This window comes from Urocitellus parryii, chromosome 5 (genome assembly GCF_045843805.1).
Source record: "Urocitellus parryii isolate mUroPar1 chromosome 5, mUroPar1.hap1, whole genome shotgun sequence".
Classification (NCBI taxonomy): Eukaryota; Metazoa; Chordata; class Mammalia; order Rodentia; family Sciuridae; genus Urocitellus; species Urocitellus parryii.
The window spans coordinates 142,215,619-142,231,692 of NC_135535.1; the positions used below are offsets into that span (position 1 = coordinate 142,215,619).

At 34.0% G+C, this 16,074-nt stretch overlaps 1 pseudogene; it reads left to right on the top strand.

Annotated features, from left to right (window-relative positions):
- Positions 1-339: 339 nt before the first annotated feature.
- Positions 340-499, top strand: LOC144255195 (U6atac minor spliceosomal RNA; annotated as a pseudogene).
- The last annotated feature ends 15,575 nt before the right edge of the window (positions 500-16,074 follow it).

The window sequence follows — 16,074 nt, forward strand, 5'->3', positions numbered from 1 at the left end:
TAGACACTATCCTAAATTTAGTCATGTAATTAAAGAATAGATTGCTTGCTTCATCAACTTCCTATGACATTATATTTAATAATGGAGAGCTGAATCTTCTTAGAGTTTCTTTCAGTAAATATCAGCAATTTTTCAAATAGATGATTTTTAATAAAGGATATTGGTATTTGTGTTTTTTAATAGATGGTATAATTACATTCATAGTATAAAAGAAAATTGAAAATATCTGTTTACGTAAAGCTCATGTTAATCTTCAAAATTGTTTTATTTATATTATTTTAAATTTTTGTGATATTGGAGATCAAACCCAGAGGCTTTCACATGCTAAGCACACATTCCATGTTGTATGAAAGGAGAGAAGGTTAGCACTCCCCTTGACAAGGATGGAAGAGGCCCTCGGGCCTGACAACACGCATACAACACGCATACGGTTAAGGCACACATTCCATCATGGAGCTGTAATACCAGTCCTCTAAAGTTGTTTTCTTTTCTCTTTTTTTAATATTTATTTTTAGTTTTAAGTGGACACATTATCTTTATTTTACATTTATGTAGTTCTGAGGATCGAACTCAGTCCTTCATGCATGCTAGGTGAGCACACTACCATTGAGCCACAATCCCAGCACTAAAGTTTTTTGAACAAATGTAGTAAAACACTAAATTCTCTGAATGCTAAAGGAGAAAAAAAAAACATTACATGCACAAAAACTTAAACAGTCAGCAGGAATAAATTTGAATCCATATTGATTTAAGGAATTTGTATTGCCTCTGAACAAAAACAAGATACACTAAATCAAATCAAAGGAATGTTAATCTAGAAATTAAAAGTGTTATAGCAGCTGCTTTTAATATATGTGTGCTTTGGGCATTATGGGATTAAATAAACATTTATGAATTATAACAGGAAAGAAACACATTAAAAACAAATAAACTAACCAGCTGGAAAATGACTTAAAAGAATAATTTTGGGTCAAAATGTAATAAAAATAAATACCTAGATATTAAACTATCTTACATCAAAATTTAATTTTCTCTTTGGTATACTACAACAACTCAACGTTTTAAGTAACATATTCTCTTATCCTGCTTGGAGAAATACACATATATTAATTGACTTTGAAATATAATGAACCATCATTTTGACTACTGTATACACTTCAAGCAGATTTCTAAAATATCTGTATTTTTAAGAATCTCTTTTTTTCAATATTCTTTATTTACAGTCACCTAAAAAATACTAGTATTTCTCACAACAATATAGTACAATTTTTTCAGACCTCAAAAATGTATTTGAACTGCCCTGTAGCTCACAAATAGAGATTAGAGATATGTTTAATTTCTGTAAATTATTGTTCAATTGTATAAAGCACATTATTAAAATAAATAAAATATGCCAACATAATTTTCAGTAAGAGGCAATGATGAAAATATCATTTGCATTTTCCCTGTAAGCCACATCAATTAGAGTTTCAACTAAATCATTTCAAGACTCTTGTTAACTGGACTACTCCGATACCTGCAATTACTCCCAAATGGATGCCACATAGTGTATAGTAACTGTCATGTGAGTATTAACTCTTACTAATTTTATGGAAGATTATGATAGTGGAAATGAGCTGATTGGCAAATCAATATTGATTCAGGTTAAAGTTCATGACATAATATAATTATTGATTCCATTAAACTTTTATCTACTATTTTTTTGTAAATAATTTTCCCATGAATTTCATACAAATAAATTCATCAGAGACAATAGCATGTTCATCTGAACAAACAGTTCATTTATGAAATGATCATTTATTTCTTTAATCTATTTACCTCACTATATCCACCAATTTTAAACTATTATATCACGAACTTTTCCCAGTCCCACTTATCTCCTGGCTTTGAAAAATCTGCTTTAAATATTTGAGTTCAGAACCTAAAGCTCTATAAATGTCCTACTCTGATCCCTATGAAACACCATTAAAGTTCAAAGTGGTGTGCTCACTTGTAATGTATTCTAATATACTCGGGAGTGCTTTATGAATAGACAATCTGATGAAGAGATCAATAAATTATAAGCATTACTGAGTTCTACTTGACTCTCCCCTCTGATATGGCCTAAGATTTGGAAACATTATGCTCTACTAGGGAATCCCTAGGGATTCCAGAATCTTTTTAACTGAAATGAAAAGCATTGAGTTGAACCTGAACTATGATACATTTTTTTCAAGTTTCTAAGTGCTAATTTTATTCTGTCTTATAGTAAATAAGATCTATTTTAAAATAGATATACTCTTGGTTACTTTTTAAAATTTTAATGTTTGATGGAAATCTGTCTTATTACTAAATTGGTCATTGACTCTGTCCTTATAATTTATGAGTGTGGAGGAGGAAGATGTTTTAAAAGCTTTAATTGTTCCTGAGGAATTGATTCCTAGAGCCAACCAGCCCGGAGGCAAGTGAGTTTAGAAATTTCCTCTTCAGACTGGTATCACTAACCTTTTTTTAGCTTTGTCTATGAGCATCTTATTCTATAAGATGTCTTCTATGAGAAAAGTTTATGTGTGGTGCTTTAGATATGTTCCCAGAAAAGCTCATGTGAGGCAACACAAGAAAGTTAGAGGTGAAATGATTGGGTAATGAGAAGTTTAACATAATCAGTGAATTAATTCCCTGCTAAGGATTAACTGGGTGGTACATGAAAGCAGGTAGGATGTGACTGAAGGAAGTGTGTCCTTGGGAGCATGTCTTTGGGGTATATAGGCTTCTGCAGTGATGTCCTGCCTCACCTTGTGCCCAGAGCTATGGAGTCACAGTTTATTGACTGAGACCTCAGAAACCATGAGTCAAGTAAACTTTTCCACCTCTAAAATTGTTCCTGTCAAGTCGTTTTGTCATTGCAGTGAAATAAATAAAATAAATAAATAAAACAGTGTGTTTAAGCAAGAATATCAGATTGTTGACTTGGAGATTTTAAAAAGTTGGCCATTCATTTGAAAGCTTGAGAAATAATCTGTAAATAGCAAGACTTACTGCCAGCTGCTGCTATATTCTCATGCTTTCATTCTAAATCTACATTTATGTCTTTCACAGGCTGGAACCCTACCTCCTGCATGTGTTTTCATTATCAATCTAGTCACATGACTGTCTTTCAAAAGGACGTTATCTCACCATGAATAACTTAAGATTACAGGGACTTCATTGTGAAGTTTTCATATAAACAAAATTATTATTTTGAGATGAATCTTAGAGTAGAAAGGAAGTGAAATTCCTATTACAACTTGAACTCAATGGCCATTTTACCCTGTGCTTAAATTTCCCCTATTGTTTGTTCGGTACTCTCAGCCTTTAACACATTTTTCTTTTTCTTTTTTTTTTTTTTTTTGGTTCTGGAGATTGAACTCACAGGCACTCAACCACTGAGCCACATTCCCAGCTCTATGTTATATTTTATTTAGAGACAGGGTCTCACTGAGTTGCTTAGTGCCTTGCTACTGCTGAAGCTAGCTTTGATCTCAAGATCCTCCTGCCTCAGCCTCCCAAGATGATGGGATTACAGGCATGTAACATGCCTAGATTTAACTCCTTTTTCTGACATGTTTTTCTTAACTCTTATCCAGCCTGAAATTCAGAAATATTAATTGCCTCTAAAAGTTAAATATCTTTCAGAAATAAACAAGCTTCTTATTTTTTGCCCACATCTTAGTTTGAACTAACAATCATTGTGATAAACCATCCAAAGTCTAGACAAGGGGTATAGGCATTTGCAGAGGAATGCAGGATATTTCTAACAATATATATATATATATATATATATATATATATATATATATATATTTATTTATTTCTACATTCCCAGGTCTATATAAATGCTCATGAGTTAGCAAAATAATTAGATGCTAAAAATATTGATAGAGTCAGGATAATCCAGAGGTGACTGGGAGATCCTAAATTTTCTCCAAATCCAAAGATTTCAGGAAATCTGTACACAGGGAGGACAGAATATTTTGGAGGCTACACATAAAAGATTTCTTATGAAAACTGAATGGATTCTTATCCAATTCTAAAACAACAACAACAAAGAGAATCTATTGCAAATTCTAGGAACCATCTCTTGAGCACCCTTTAAAAGTATTTAGTAGTATACTTTGAAAGAAAGAGGAACTGAATTCTCATCATAAAAGGTCCTGAGCCAAAATTATTATAGTAATACCTAAAAAAAGAATGAAAAATAGCCTCTTTGCCAGACAAAACTCAGTTTTTATTGAAATATTTGAAAAAAAGTATTGAAACAAAAACAGAACAAAACTCAAATAAATAGCCTTACAGATGAAAAAATGGGATATTTCCATGCAATCCATCAAGCACTGGAGACAGAAGTTTCTTGAATAAAAATGTTGGTTGACAACTGTAAGGAGAGTGAGAAAACTAATCCTGAAAGTCATTGGAAAATCATTCTGTACTGTGGAAGATAAGAAGGATGTATTGGGAAAATTAATTCTGATATCAAGGTAATTATGTGTTCTATTTTCCATTTTATCCTTAAAGTTTAAAGGAAAAAAAAAACCTCTCTAAATATGAAAAGACAAAATTAAGTGCTTTGACTCAGTTGTAGTAATATAATTCACAAACCTCAACAGTCATGCAATCTCTCCCTCAGAGTCAATTGATCCCTCTTTAGAGACAGTAAACCATTCAAAACTTTTCCTGACTTGTGAAGAAAAGCTATTTTATAAAGTACTTTTTTGGGGCAGGGGGGGGGAGTAATCAATCATAAGTAACTTTTTCAGTAAATTTCTAACATGCTGCACATTTAAGACCTAAGTTAAACTTTTAAATAACTCAATTTATTTCCCAGATTTGTGGTGTGTGTGTGTGTGTGTGTGTGTGTGTGTGTGTGAGAGAGAGAGAGAGAGAGAGAGAGAGAGAGAGAGAGAGAGAGATTGAGATTTAAAATGAACTTGACCTTATTAATTATTTTAAATCTTCTACTAATTTATACACAGGCAATCTGGACAAGCCATTTGGGTTCTGACTTAATATTAGTGAAAATTTTAAAGACCAAATGTCTGCTATAGTTTTTCTATAAACATGTTGACAAAAGTTTGCTCAGCTTCCCTAGGGGCAAGAGTAACATCAACCACTATAGTGAAGTCTACTACGACTTTTCTCTTCCTGTACAATCTTTGCTTTTAAAAAAATAAGTTATATATATTTATTGGCATTCTGAGTTACCTTCTGATTTACCCCTAATCGTTGCTGTAATGTATTAAATCTTGCTATTCCCATTTAAAGAGAATACCATGGTTATCTCTTTCTTGTCCAAACATCAACTTTGCCTTGAATATGTATATTAGAATTCTTACCCTTGAAATTCCAGTTTTAGTCTTTGTCACATTTCAAGATTGATGAGGAAAAGAAACAAGTGAAATATATCATAATGAGCACCAATCTCTCTTAGAATGTCCCTTAATCATGGTTAAAATCACCTGAGGTGGCAGGATTTACAGCTTACCTGAACTTGTCAATTTGCAGGTGCTAAGAGATTATATAGCTAATATCACTGGAATAGTCCTGGACATAAGACTGTTATAGGAACTACAGTATTTTGAACTCAGCAGAAATCCCAATTAAAAAGTAATTACTTTACTGGACTTCTTAAGGAGATGAGTATTAGATAGGTTGAATCTCATACAAGAAGTGATACATGCCCTAGAAGCTTGGGAGGCTGAGGCAGGAGTATCACATGTTCAAAGCCAGCCTCAGAAATTTAGCAAGGCCCTAAGCAATTCAGCTAGACCCTGCCTCTAAATGAAATATATATATGTATGTATGTATGTGTATATATATATATATATATATATATATATATATATATATACATTTGTATATATATGTGTATATATATATAATATATAATAATTATATATCTATAATCTACCTATCTTCTATCTCAAGGGCTGGGATGTGGCTCAGTGATTAAGCACTCCTGGGTTCAATTCCTAGGACCCCTTCAAAAAAACAAAGTGATAAATGAAGGCTGAAAGAAATGCCTACCTAATATTTATGTGAAACATAAAGCTCTGAAAGGCTCTTATTCTCATTACACTGTGTTACACATCTAATTTGTAAATAGCATAACCTTGATATAACTGTACAGATGAGAGATGAACACAATCTGCTAGGTTAATTTGAATACTTCCTACTTGCATGCAATTGGCACTTGCTTTGAGTTTTCAATATCCTGAAGGATTTGGGGTTATTTTCAAGATATATTAATATTTTTCTTTGCTAGAGAGTTACGGATTTGGTAATAGCAAAAATTTTATTCAACTGTGTTTGACAAAATTGGAAATTTTAACTTGTCACTTCATTGATAGAAGTACCCATTTTTATTGTTCCTCTTTTCAAAATGTTTGAAATGTCTTGCTATTTCTGTCCTGCCCCCATAATCATTAGTAAAAAGAGAAAGAGTCCATGGAGTTTTTAAACACAAACTAGTAACATTATCAGAACACTCTTAGGTATCCTTGGACAAGAATATTTCCATGTCCAATTAGTTCTACATTTCTGACATTCACCAACTTCCATCCTATAGGCTTTGTAGTTGTATGGTGTTGAGTATCTCTTCACTGTGAGTTCTTCCTTATAAAGTGAGCATGGCAATATCCTAGAAGGGCCTCAAGCAATACTCAGTCTAAACACCAAGATACAAGCTGCTTGTTCATTATGTGCCCCCTTGTTCTTCTGTGGTATCAAGATAATTTAGATTAATTTCATAAGTTTTGCCACTCCATACAATGCTAAACTTGTCCTCTTATATTTTAATAATGTCTTATTATATATTTAAGATATATAAAATCAATCTCTCTCTCTTCCTCTCTCTCTCTCTCTCTCTCTCTCTCTCTCACACACACACACACACACTCACACCTTCCCCCACCCCAAGAAAAAAGACCTTCTGCATTAAAGTTGGACATTGACTGTCTTGAATTTAGAATTTGGGCTTACTCATCATGTGAATCTGTTTTAGAAATGATATTCTTTGGGCCTCAGCTTATATTTTTCTGCCAATGGTCCTAATGTGGTTCATAAAATATTTCTTGCACATTATGACTTTAGGGTTAATCTTTTTCAGAAACCACTCAAATCACCATGATAATTTCCTCTCCAAAATTTTAAGTATGATTAATGTTGTTTATATTTCTTGGCTTAGATGGGGATTTCTAACAGTGAGTGTTCCTGAGAGTACTTTAGATGATACTTTGCAAGTACATAGACATGAAACTAATTCTTTAAAATTATTGCATAATGTTGCATAACAATAAACTATTTTCTAATTGAGTGATATTTAATATGCTTCCTATAATTCACTAAAAAAATGCTGCAAGAAATATTTTCATGTACACTAGTCTATGACTTAATACAAGACATTCTGTAATAACTAGAATTAGACTTTTCATATCAAAGAATATACAGAAATAAAATTTTGTTTAAGATTATCAATTTGTAAATATTCAATTTTTCATTAGTCATGTGTAAAGGTATACCCTACATTTTCATAGGCTTAAATGAAAGAAATTGCTTGCTCTATAGTTTTCATGGGATAAGTAAATTACTCCAGCATGGCTAGAAGTAATATAGCTTGCATACTTAATAAAAATTTTAAATCATAGGATACTAATGAAACTTACTCCACCCTTTATTTACCACATATTCAAGGGTGTTGAATTTTTCAAAAATGATTCACATGAGCGAATTTCATCAATGCCTTAAGATGGATTACCTATGTCTTCTTGTCAACTAGTAAATGCATTATAAAATCTGTAAATCTATTACCTTCCCTACCTGATTTTTTTTATTTCGTACATACATGACAATAGTGGAATGCATTGCAATCATAATTATCCATTCACAACAGCATTTTTAAATTTTGAATAAGCAAATATATGAATTATTTTCTTCTTCACTGATTTAGAAACTCTAGTAATTTGAACAAAGCAAATGAAATTGAAGATATAGTCAAATGTTAGGAGATATTAGAAAATAATCTGTGAAAATAAACAGGCAAATCATGAGAAAAAAATAAAACCTACATAACATTCCTAACTAAAATTCTAACATCATATAGCTGCTCATCTTGTGACTTTATGGAAATAATCCAGAAAATAATCACTGAGGACACTCACAACAAAGCAAGCACCCAGAGATTATATTTATAAAATCTGATGCAAGATTAATGGCACCATTTGAGAAAGAAATTAAAGACGTCCTGAAACAGATTTTCCAAGTGAAGGCTTGCAACTTGAAAATATGTATACAAAAAATGTTAATTACAGAAATGCAAGGGTCAAAAGTAAATGGGGGTAAAACCAGCTCAGGCACGATATTTAATGCAGGATATGTAATCTTCATCAACAAAAGTGTCATCTAGTGAAAAGACTATGATGTGTTGTGCATTGGGCTTAAGAAAGCAACTTTTCCTCTTTGCCTCCACCCATGATGGCACCAGTGAAAAAGGTGTAGTGAAAGGAAGACACTAAAAAGAAACAGGTTCTTAAGGTCAACCTCAATTGTACCTGTAGAAGATGGAATCATGGACTCTGCTGATGTTGAGCAGTTACTCCAAGAATCAAAATGAAGAGAAAAGTTGGGAATCTTATTGGAAGGGTTATGACCATCAAAAGGAGCAATAGCAAGATTACTGTAACATCCAAAAGGTATTTAAAATATGTCACCAAAAATATTTGAAGAATCATTTACATGATTGGTTGTGAGTAGTCACAAAGAGCAAAGAAAGGTAAAAATTATGTCATTTCCAGATTAATAGATTAACCAGGATAAAGAGGAGGAGGGAGATGAGTATTAAAACTATTTTATTTGGAATATTTTCTATGAGTTCTTGAAGAAAAATTGGGAAGACCCCCCAAATAATAAAAATAAACAGCAGAAAAAATATGTACAATAGAGGGAAGGGAAAGGGGGGTTAGAGGAAGGGAGGGGAGAGGAAAGTATTGGGGACTGAACCAGAACAAATTATATTCTGTACTTTTATAATTACATAAAAATGAATTCTACTGTCATGTATTACTAAAAATAGAACAATTAAAATGTCCAAAAATCTTTTTTTTAAACAAGGAAGCAACTGATCATATCAAATCAGGCTCATGAGAATCTAATTGTAGTTTTTCTTTTGTTTATTTTCCATATATATGTACCAATTACAAGTGATTATGGTAAAATATTTAGTAAAATGAACTGATGACATGTGAAATTTCTCTTCAAATGTAATATTTCATTTTCTAGGTTACATTATCTCTGTAAAAGTAGTCCTAACTTAAACAGGTAAAGTTACTGTGTATTTTACTTATGCATTAAATTAAGTACAAAAGCATATGATTATTGAGTATATACTATTAAGTATGTGTTAATCTTTGTATATATGTAACTGAAGAACTGAAATTGAATAATTGCAAGTTGAAAAAAAAAACTATTAAGTAAGGACTTCTTTAAGCCCAGATAGGTCAATTATTTTTTTCATACTTATCTTTCTATATGACTTTGTCTTCATGAATTTTTGTCTGTGGATTTCAGAAAAGTAGTACCTGACTCAAAATAAAAATAAATCAATAAAAAGGGCTGGGGATGTGGGTCTGTGCTTATGTGTCCCTGGGTTCAATCCCTAATAAAAAGAAAAGTGATACTTGAAACCCTACCACAGATTTTAAAACAATTTGTATTCTGATTACTATTTTGATGTACTTTATCATTGGTACATTTCTTTTTTAAAAATAAATCTACATTACTGTCCAGGTTTTGAAATACACACAGTTATTGCTAATGCCATCATCCTAAAGCTGGGTCTACTGTGACCACAAAATCACAGACCATCAATCTGATGGCCTGCAATATTTCTGCTTTTGCAACTCTTTTTCTCTGGTGTGTTTGCATTTGTATTTGAATAAAGCCACTGCTCTACATGTGTAATTGTGTCAGCATCTGGATTTTCCAGGTATAACTGACAACAGAAATGCAAATCCACCTCAGTACAATGTTACCTTTTCAGTCAAAATAAATGCACAGGAGATATCAAGCTGTCAGGTAGTATCCAAATTACTATCTGCTCAGTTGACAAAAGAGTAACAAGTGCATTGAAGAGTATAAGCAAAGTTGCAAAGTTTCTTGATAAATAATTGTGGCAAGAAGTCATTACATCTGTGGGATGTAGCTCAATTAACAATACCTTTAACAGGAAGATCATCAGCTTGCCTCACCAAGGGACAGTATCTTGTCAAACTAGGGTTTTAGCTTCAGGTTTAATAATGTGGCAGCTACTGGATTCATCCTCTGTTCTGTTTGTGTGTGTTGTGGTAATAATAATAAAAAAAATAACTCAGTCCATCCATAACAAAATACTTAAAAAAATACAACCATCATTCTGAGAAATTAAATGTATAACAGATCTTGTTATCTGTTCCATGTTGAAGGAAATTAAATATCTGGATGGTTATTTCATAAGAAAAAAAAATTAAAGAGACAAATTAATAACCCCAAGAGATGCTAATTGGCTTATTCCCAAGAACACAGAGAGAAAATTGTAGAGAGAACAAGAGTGCTGTTTCCTAATTACAAATTAATTAATTAATGCTGAGTCACCCGAAATAAAACACTAATTCACAGCAGTTTTTATGGATTCCCCATTTTCCCCACATGCTACTGAATCCACCAAAATCTTAAATTTTTAAATTGTTTTATCTATTCATTCCAAATGATTACATATCAGAAATGATTCCTTGCAAGATGCTAAAGTAAGTTATAAATTTAGACTAGAGTGAATGAGCATGTCTAATTTAAGGCAAAACTGAATTTTGCCTTTCCTCATTGAGAAGGTTCAGAAATGTGGCTAAATTTAGAGAAAAGTTGGCATTATCTTTTCACTAATAGAAATCATGCATGTTAAAAAATAGCAGAGAGAGCCTTTTGAACCCTATTTCCAGATTCACCTTTAGTGTAACAGATAGTTTATTTCAAATAAAATGTTCAGGCTAAAATCACAGCAAACTTTAACTAATTAACTTCAGAAAAGAATACCATATAATTTGCTACTTGAATTTACTCAGTTTCATATGAAGAATATCTCCTGTTATGAATTAGGGGGCCAACTAGAAAAAAAAATCTTTTTGTTTTAATGAGAAAGCCAGATGTGAATATAACCTCCCAAATGACTATTTGGTACCTCTTAAGGAGAGACTGGAAAATAGTGTATTTGTTATCTCATCAACAAAATAGGAATATAATTCTATCTCTAGATTTTTATGAAGATTAAGTTTAAAACACAAGAGATTCTTATCATAGAACCTAGCATAAGACAGAGCAAAACTCTATAAATTGTTGATTTCAACATTATGGCCATTCATTAATGTCTACAACATTTAGAAAATATGATATTATGTATTAAGAAATATGCCCATTTTTAGGGGAAAGTGAACCATGAAAATTGGAGAGAAAGAATATGCTGCTTTCTCTTCAGCACTGCCAAAGGAAAGGGTGCTTTAAATCAAACACTTCAGCCACCCATTCCTGCTACCTAAATGGAATCATGTGTCTAGGAAAACTGGTGGGACCCAAACCATTACCATCCATTAATTCCTTTTATTTAGTTTAATCCTGATTGTACTTTTTGAATTGAAGCTTGGCTTCCAATTTCTGTGTACCTGCAGGTAGAAAACATTATTGTCTATCAAATTCATACATTCCAGTCTCTTTGCCAATTACATTTCTTTTTATACATAAACACATTTGCATTTTGTCAAGCGGTTGCCATACATGGCTTTGGTTATTGTGATCTTTCCTCCTGAGTTCAGTCACATCCAGATTTGCTGCCAAAGACCTGTGTTTCCAGATCTGTGGACCAGCCTCGGGACCTTCCTTTCCCCAGCTAGGTGCTTGTACCTACTGAAGCTTGACCTAAATGGCCAGCTGGCCTCTCTAGAGAGTAGCCATAACCAGTTTTTCTCTAATTAGAGCACTGTGGCTATAAGTTAAAAAAAAATGTTAAAAAAAAGAGACTGGATATCAACAAGGATGCGTAACTTACATGTTTCTAAATATTATTATTATGATGGTGGTGAAGATAACAATGGGCAAATAAATAAATAATGACTGAAGAAGAGAATTATACTTTCCAAACTGATGAAAATGTTTGTTATGTGCTGGGGATAGCATCTACACAGGGGTAGGTAATTGTCAAAACTCATGTAACTAAAATTTTGATTTCTTGTGCTTTATCTTATGCAAATTTACCTCAATATTTTTTATTCAGCAGGAATGAGTACAAGATTTCTTGTGCATAAATAAAATGAATCATGACCATTTATATATACAATGTAATATATACAATGAATTTGTGGCATTTTTTATATTTAAAAGATTATTTTAAGGGAAGTTTTAGGTTCACAGCCAAATTAAGAGGAAGGTACAACAATATACTATATACTTCTTAACCCACATATACCACATATCTGGTATATGCCTAGCTTCTCCCATTACCAATATTCCTCTGCAGAGTGGTACATTTGTTACAACTGATAAAACTGTGATGACTTATTATTACCTGAAGACCATAATTTACATTAGGGTTCACACTTGTTATTGGTTCTTTATGACATCAAAAAAATGCATAAGGACATGTAGTCATCATTATACTATAATGAAAAGCATTTTCACTGCTATAAAAATCCTCCATGATCCCCACTACCACCCAGCCCCTAGGAACACTGGTCTTTTACCCTGTTTCCCAAGTTTTGCCTTCTCCATGATTGTCAGATGGAATTAAATGTATGTATCCTTTTCAGATTGGTTTGTTTCACCTAATAATTTGCATTTATGTTTCCTGGATGTCTTCATGATTTGATGGCTCAGTTATTGTAGTGTGGAATAATATTTCACTGCCTGGATTTACACACTACAGTTTACCCATTCACCTACAGGAGGATGTCTTGGTTTTAGTCTTAAATTTGGCAATTAGCTCCTCTATATATTCGGGTACTGATTTTTTGTTTTTAAGTTTTCAACTTCCTGTAAACACCAGTTTGACGTGGCTATGTAGTTTTGCATTGCATTAGCAAGGAATGTGTTCCATTTTTCCACATCTTAACCAGCATCTGGTACTGTTAGTGTTCCAGATATTGGCCTAGATTCTAATAGTTGATTAGTGATATCAGTATTTTAATTCATAATTCACTGATGTAATGTGAGATATCTTTTCATATGTTAATTTTTCATCTGTATATCTTGTTTGTTGAGGTGTCTTGTTAAGGCTTTTGGCACATTCTTCAATTGTGTTGTTTTATTACTATTGAGTTTGAGAGTTCCTGGGTGGTATTTTGGATAATAAACTTTTATCTGATGTATCTTTTACATATATTTTCTCCCAGTCGATAGTTCTTCTTCTCATGATTCTTATATTAATTATCACTGTGAAGATTTTAATTTTAATGGAGTCTAGCTTGTCAATTATTTCTTGCATAGATCATGTCCTTGATGTTGTATTTGAAAATTCATCATCATATACAAGTTCACATAGATTTTTTTTCCTATATATTTTTTAGTAAAAAGAATACTTTTGAAAGATAAATACAATAAAATTGTATTATAATATTTCATTTTCTCTTCTTTTAATTATTTCAATCTTATTGGATATATTTTTATTGTGTCATAAAATCTAATGATGATTTATCTTTTAAAATGGCAAGGCTAAAACATTCCTACAATAAAGTAGCATAATCTTTTGATTCTACTGTAATAGCTGAAGGACACTGTGCTTTACAATTAAACATTATGTTGAAACTGTTTTGCTGCCTGAAACATTTTCTAATTAACTCAAAGAGAATTTTTGGTACCTGGAATTCAACCCGGGCCACTTAACTACTGAGCTACATCCCCAGTCCCATTTTCAAAGGCACACAAGTTTCCATTTTAAATACATAAGCACCATACAATTAAAATAAAAACCAAGACAAAGTTGTGGGAAGCCACTCCTGAGCTATTTAGCATCTTCTTGGGACTTGAGCAAAGGAGATTTCGGTTTGGCATTGCAAGTCATTTTATGGCTCCTCCCACTTAATGGATTACACAATGCTGTGACCTCAGTCTTTGCTGGGCTAGGAAATCTGCTCTCCTAGCTCTGGAATTGGGTGTAACCCCTTGGGCCTGGACAGCTCACCTCCTACCTTATTTGGCAAAAGAACATTCTATTGAAAAATCTTTGGTGTTCCCCCTATATGAATAAACCAAACATGGGCTCTCACTTTCTCTTTTTACAGTGTTGAAGCTCAATTCCTAAGTTTATAGAGCCGTCCTGCCCTCACCTTTCAAAATCACTTTCGATGTTGTGTCTTGTGGTGTTTTTTCACCACCTTTATTTTTTCCCTTAGCTTTATTTTGCAGCCAGTCACTCCAAGCAGAGGAATTCTGTTTTTCCACCACTTTTGTGGGACATGGGTGGGAAAAAAGATGAGAAAATCTGGGAAGAGGATGGGTATCTTGTAGATAAATGAGCATGTTCAAGTAATCGACTGGGATAGTGTAGAAGGGATGGAACAATATATATTATGAAGCATAATTCACTCAATTCTGAACTAAATTTCTTCTAGCTCTTCTTCTGGGTTAGTCAGTTTCCTATTACTATAACAAAATCCCTGAAAAAAATCAACATATGAAAAAGGAAAGGTTTATTGTGGTTCACAGTTTTGAAGTCTGTGGCTGCTTGTTCCAGTTGCTTTTGTGCATGCTTCTGTACTTGTAGTGAGGCAAAGCATCATGGTGGAAGATTATGGTAGAGAAAGTATGTTCACCCCATGGCCAGGGATGAGAGAGAGAAAGAACTCAGCACTGCACAATCCCATTTAGGGGCAAGCATTCAGTGACCCAAAACCTCCCATTGGGCCCCACCTCCTAAAGTTTCCACAACTTTCCTAAAGTGCTGTGGCCTGAGCACCAAGCCTTTAAAACATGGACCTTTGGGGGATATTCTAGATTAAAACAATAGCAGCTGTCATGAAAATGTCACGTTAGCTTGGGGCATTGAGCGACCCCATAATATGAGCATCACACAAGGCCTCAGGCCCATATGGGCGGCCTTATAGGAGCCTCTAAATACCACAAGTGTGTGAGCCAGATGCCCTCCAGGGTCCCTCCCAATGGACCATTCTTTGGTTTGTGAAGGGCCTGGTTTCCTTACTTCCTGCTGACCCTGTGCCTGCAGATAAGCCCATGTTGGTAGAGAGTCACATGGCCAAAGCAGAGGATGGCTATTAGTTTGGGGCCCAGAGGTTCAGCAGGCATCTTGTTTATCTCTCATCGCTACTCTTTACTATCCAGAGCTGCTGCCTTCTGCTCCAGTGCAGGAGGTAAGTGAGGTCATTGACATTAGGTCACCCTGGAGATACTCACTTGAACCACAGTGTTTGCCTTCACTGTGTACTAAGTTCCAAGGCCAAGAAACTGCATTGCCCAAACATGACATTTCCCAGGATTGGGCTGGGTTGGGAGTGCATCTGGGTGGGAAGTCAGTCTGACATTTGACCCACAGATTTGAGCACCACTCATTTATGAGCACCTTCGTGCTCTCCAATCTCCAGCAGAGCTTCTGCACCATGAGATGCCTCTCTCTACATGCATCAGCCTCTGATTACACACTCTGCTCTTCACCCCACATAAAAGCCCACTTTCTTCAGGATTTCAGGGACTTCCCAATACTGCCTCCCTTCTGAGAGCTCCTCTGGAAATCTCCCTCACCCCAAGAGGCTGCAGAGATGATTGCCTCCCTGACCTGTAGGAAGGTGTCTTCCTCCCATCTCCTTTGGTAGCCTGGGTGGAATCTGAGCTCCGCCACTTCCTGTCTGTCTAACTTGGCCAGATTCTAATGCCTTTGTGGCCTCAGTTCCCTGTTGTGTGAAAGAGGGCATACTGCCTTGGCTGTGCATTGTTGCACACTTGTGGGGTCCACTCCAAGAGTGCATGGCACAGCTCCCCAAGGCAGTCTGCTTCTGACAGGCCTTCACCTGCAGGATGATGGGCCATAGTTTT